We start from the raw sequence: 5,193 nt of genomic DNA, 5'->3' as shown, positions 1-5,193 counted from the left end.
TGCTGAAAAAAGACAGAAACTTTTCGCTCACGAAATTATTTTTAATTTTTATTCAGAAAGAGATTTTGAGTTTATTATTTTTGCTGCTAGTTGATATGCCTGTTGCCCAGGCTGTCGTAATGTTTCAGAATTTTTGAGGTACCAGAAGTATACGAAGTATACAGATTTCTACAGACTCGTCTATTTTTGACAGATTCTGTTTTTTGTTGAGTTGGTTGCTTGTTTTGATGAAACTATGGATAGTATCTGGGGGTACTAGCCATGGAAAAGTGAGAATACAGTAATCTAACACCAATATAAATAGAAATCAATATTTCTACAGTACCTAAAGAGGTGGTAGTTTGTTTTCTTATGCTAATGATATCACGAGTTTTTGTTTAAGTTTTGTGTTGTGAAGTTTTCAAGTTTTGGGTGATGTTCTCATGGATAAAGATTGGAAAGAGATCAAGCTTGGGGATACCCAAGGCATCCCAAGCCAAATTCAAGGACACTAAAAATCCTGAGCTTGGGGATGCCCCGGGAAGGCATCCCCTCTTTCGTCTTCAATCCATCGATAACATTACTTGGAGCTATATTTTTATTCACCACATGATATGTGTCTTTCTTGGAGCGTCTTGTATCGTAGGAGTCCTTTATTTTTGTTGTGTCACAATCATCCTTGCTGCACACCTTTTGAGAGATACATGCACTCATCATGAATTTGCTAGAATGCTCACTGTGCTTCACTTATATCTTTTGAGCTAAGACCATTTTGCTCTATGTGCTTCACTTAGATCTTTTAGAGCACGGCGGTGCGTAACTTGGTAGTTGTCTTATGCTATGAAAGTAGTCCCAAAGGTGATAGATACCCAAAGGGGATAAAATAAACTTCCATCTTCATGTGCATTGAGTAGAAGAGAAGTTTGATTCCTCTCAATTTGTTTTGAGACGTGGATTTGGTAATATTAAGAGTTATGCTAGTGTGGTGTTGTGAATCTAGAAATACTTGTGTTGAAGTTAGTGATTCCCGTAACATGCACGTATGGTGAACCGCTATGTTAGGAAGTCGGAGCATAATTGATCTATTGATTGTCATCCTTTGTGTTGAGGTCGGGATCGCGCGATGGTTAACACCTACCAACCCTTCCCCTAGGAGTATGCATTTAGCACTTTGTTTCGATTACTAATAAAAACTTTTGCAACAAGTATGTGAGTTCTTCATGACTAATGTGAGTCCATGGTATAGATGCACTTTCACCTTCCACCATTGCTAGCCTCTCTAGTACCACGCCATTTTCGCCGGTGCACAAACCCACCATATGCCTTCCTCAAAACAGCCACCATACCTACCTACTATGGCATTTTCATAGCCATTCCGAGATATATTGCAATGCAACTCCCACCGTTCCGTCTCATGACTTGTGCCGTCACTCTCATATTGCCATTGCATGATCGTAAGATAGCTAGCGAGATGTTTCAACGTCATACGCCAATCTAGATCATTGCACATCCCAGTACACTGCCGGGGGCATTTCCTATAGAGTCATCATCATTCTGAGCTTTGAGCTGTGAGTAAATAAAAGTGTGATGATCATCATTATTAGAGCATTGTCCCATGTGAGGAAATAAAAAAAAGAGGCCAAAGTTTCCCACACAAAAAAAGAGAGGAAAGAGAAAAAAGAGAGGCCAAAGAGCCCAAACAAAAAAAGAGAAAAAGAGAGAAGGGACAGTGCTACTATCTCTTTCCACACTTGTGCTTCATGATAGCACCATGTTCTACATGATTGAGAGCCTCTTGTTTTGTCACCACCATATACTAGTGGGAATCTTCATTATATAACTTGGCTTGTATATTCCAATGATGGGCTTCCTCAAAATTGCCCTAGGTCTTCGTGAGCAAGCAAGTTGGATGCACACCCACTAGTTCTCCTTTTGAGCTTTCACATACTTATAGCTCTAGTGCATCCTTTGTATGGCAATCCCTACTCATTCACATTGATATCTATTAATGGGCATCTCCATATCCCTTTGATACGCCGAGTCAATGTGACCATCTCCTCCTTTTTTGTCTCACAACTACCACCACACTCTATTCCACCATAGTGCTATATCCATGGCTCACGCTCATGTATTGCACGAGAGTTGAAAAAGGTTTGAGAAAGTAAGAGTGCGAAAACAATTACTTGGCCAATACCGGGGTTGTGCATGATTTAAATTAGTTGTGTGGGGATGATGGAGCATAGCCAGACTATATGATTTTGTAGGGATAACTTTCTTTGGCCTTGATATTTCGAAAGTTCATGATTACCTTGCTAGTTTGCTTGAAGTATTATTTTTTTCATGTCAATAGCAAACTATTATTTTGAATCTTATGGATCTGAACATTCATGTCACATGAAATAAGTTACAAAGGACAACTATGCTAGGTAGCATTCCACATCAAAAATTCTGTCTTTATCACTTCCCTACTCGAGGACGACCAGGAGTTAAGCTTGGGGATGCTTGATACGTCTCCAACGTATCTATAATTTTTGATGGTTCCATGCTATTATCTTGTCAAACTTTGGATGTTTTGTATGCCTTTTATATCTTTCTTGGGACTAACTTATTAACTCAGTGCCAACTGCCAGTTCCTGTTTTTTCCGTGTTTTTGACCCTTTTCAGAGGAGGATTTTAAACGGTGTCCAAACGGAATAAAAATTCTAAAAAGATTTTTTCCGCAACAGAAGATACGCACGAGACTTGAGAACCAAGGCACGGGCCACCAGGGGACCCCACAAGCCCCCTAGGCGCGGCTAGGGGGGCCCACGCCTAGCAGCTTGTGGGCCCCCTGTGGCTCGTCTGCTCTACCTCTTCCGCCTATAAATTCCTGAAAAATCCAAAACCACGGGAGAGATCCACAAAAATAATTTGTTGCCGCCGCAAGCTTCTGTCTCTGCAAGATCCCATATGGGGCATGTTCTGGTGCCCTGCCGGAGGGGGGATTCGGATACGGAGGGATTCTTCATCAACACCATGACCTCTCCGATGATGCGTGAGTAGTTCACCATAGACCTTCGGGTCCATAGCTAGTAGCTAGATGGCTTCTTCTCTCTCTTGGATCTTCAATACAAAGTTCTCCATGATCTTCATGGAGATCTATCCGATGTAATGTTCTTTTGTGGTGTGTTTGTCAAGATCCGATGAATTGTGGATTTATGATCAGATTATCTATGAATCTTATTTGAGTTTCTTCTGATCTCTTATATGAATGATTTCATATCCTTGTAATTCTTTTCGAGTTGTGGGTTTTGTTTGGCCAACTTGATCTATGATTCTTGCAATGGGAGAAGTGCTTGGTTTTGGGTTCATACCGTGCGGTGACCTCTCCCAATGATAGAAGGGGCAGCGAGGCACGCATAGTATTGTTGCCATCAAGGGTAAAAAGATGGGGTTTTCATCATTGGTTTGAGTTTATCCCTCTACATCATGTCATCTTGGTTAAGGCGTTACTCTGTTCGTCATGAACTCAATACACTAGATGCATGCTGGATAGCGGTCGATGTGTGGAGTAATAGTAGTAGATGCAGAAAGTATCGGTCTACTTGTCTCGGACGCGATGCCTATATTTATGATCATTGCCTTAGATATCGTCATGACTTTGCACGGTTATATCAATTGCTCGACAGTAATTTTTTCACCCACCGTAATATTTGCTATTTTGAGAGAAGCCTCTAGTGAACACTATGGCCCCCGGGTATACTTCACATCATATTTTCAGCCTTACATTTTACTTCGTTTCACTTTCCGTCTTCAGATCTCACTTTGCAATCAATCTTGAAGGGATTGACAACCCCTTTATAGAGTTGGGTGCAAGCTCGTTTGTGTTTGCGCAGGTACTCTGGACTTGGCACGATTCTCCTACTGGATTGATACCTCGGTTCTCAAACTGAGGGAAATACTTACTGCTCCTATGCTGCATCACCCTTTCCTCTTCAAGGGAAAAACCAACGCAAGCTCAAGAGGCAGCAGTTCTCAGACAGCGTGATGGCGCTCCGGTGGTGGTGATGATCAACTCCTACAGGGCTCTGCCCGAGCTCCGTAGAAATCTGATCTAGAGGTGAAACTATGTGGTTTAGGGTTGAGTTGCACGTGGCAAGAGTTGTCCCAAATCAGCCCTAAAATACCACTATATATAGGAGGGAGGGGGAGGGGCTTGCCTTGAGGGCCAAGGCCTCAAGGGTGCGCCGACGCTAGGAGGAGGAGGTGGACTCCCACCCAAATTCAGTTTGGGGAAAGGAGTCCACTCCTTCCTTCCCACCTCCCCTTTTTCCTTTTTCATTATCTTTTCTTTTGGTATTTCTTTTTGCGGCGCCATGGAACCTTTGGGATGACTCCACCAGCCCACAAGGGACTTGTGGCGCCACCCTATGGCCTTGGGCTCACTCCCGGGTGGGTAGGCCCCTCCCGGTGAACTCCCGGAACCCATTCGTCAATCCCGGTACACTGCCGGAATTGCCCGAAACTTTCCGGTAACCAAATGAAACCATCCTATATATCAATCTTCATTTCCGGACCATTCCGGAAACCCTCGTGATGTCTGTGATCTCATCCGGGACTCCCAACAACATTCGGTAACCACACATATAACTCAACTATACTAAAACATCATCGAACCTTAAGTGTGCAGACCCTGTGGGTTCGAGAACTATGTAGACATGCCGCGAGGCACTCCTCGGTCAATATCCAATAGCGGGACCTTGATGCCCATATTGGATCCTACATATTCTCCGAAGCTTATCGGTTGAACCTCAGTGTCAAGGATTCATATAATCCCGTATGTCATTCCCTTTATCCTTCGGTATGTTACTTGCCCGAGATTCGATCGTCGGTATCCGCATACCTATTTCAATCTCGTTACCCGCAAGTCTCTTTACTCGTTCCGTAATACAAGATCCCGTGACTTACACTTAGTCACATTTCTTGCAAGGCTTGCGTGTGATGTTGTATTACCGAGTGGGCCCCGAGATACCTCTCTGTCACACGGAGTGACAAATCCCAGTCTTGATCCATACTAACTCAACGGACACCTTTGGAGATACCTGTAGAACACCTTTATAGTCACCCAGTTACGTTGTGACGTTTGATGCACACAAGGTACTCCTCCGGTGGCAATGAGTTATATGATCTTATGGTCATAGGAATAAATACTTGACACGCAGAAAACAATAGCAA

The sequence above is a fragment of the Hordeum vulgare genome, chromosome 1H (assembly GCF_904849725.1).
Source record: "Hordeum vulgare subsp. vulgare chromosome 1H, MorexV3_pseudomolecules_assembly, whole genome shotgun sequence".
Taxonomy (NCBI): Eukaryota; Viridiplantae; Streptophyta; class Magnoliopsida; order Poales; family Poaceae; genus Hordeum; species Hordeum vulgare.
The sequence above is the reverse complement of the archived record's forward strand: the minus strand, read 5'-3'. Positions refer to the sequence as shown.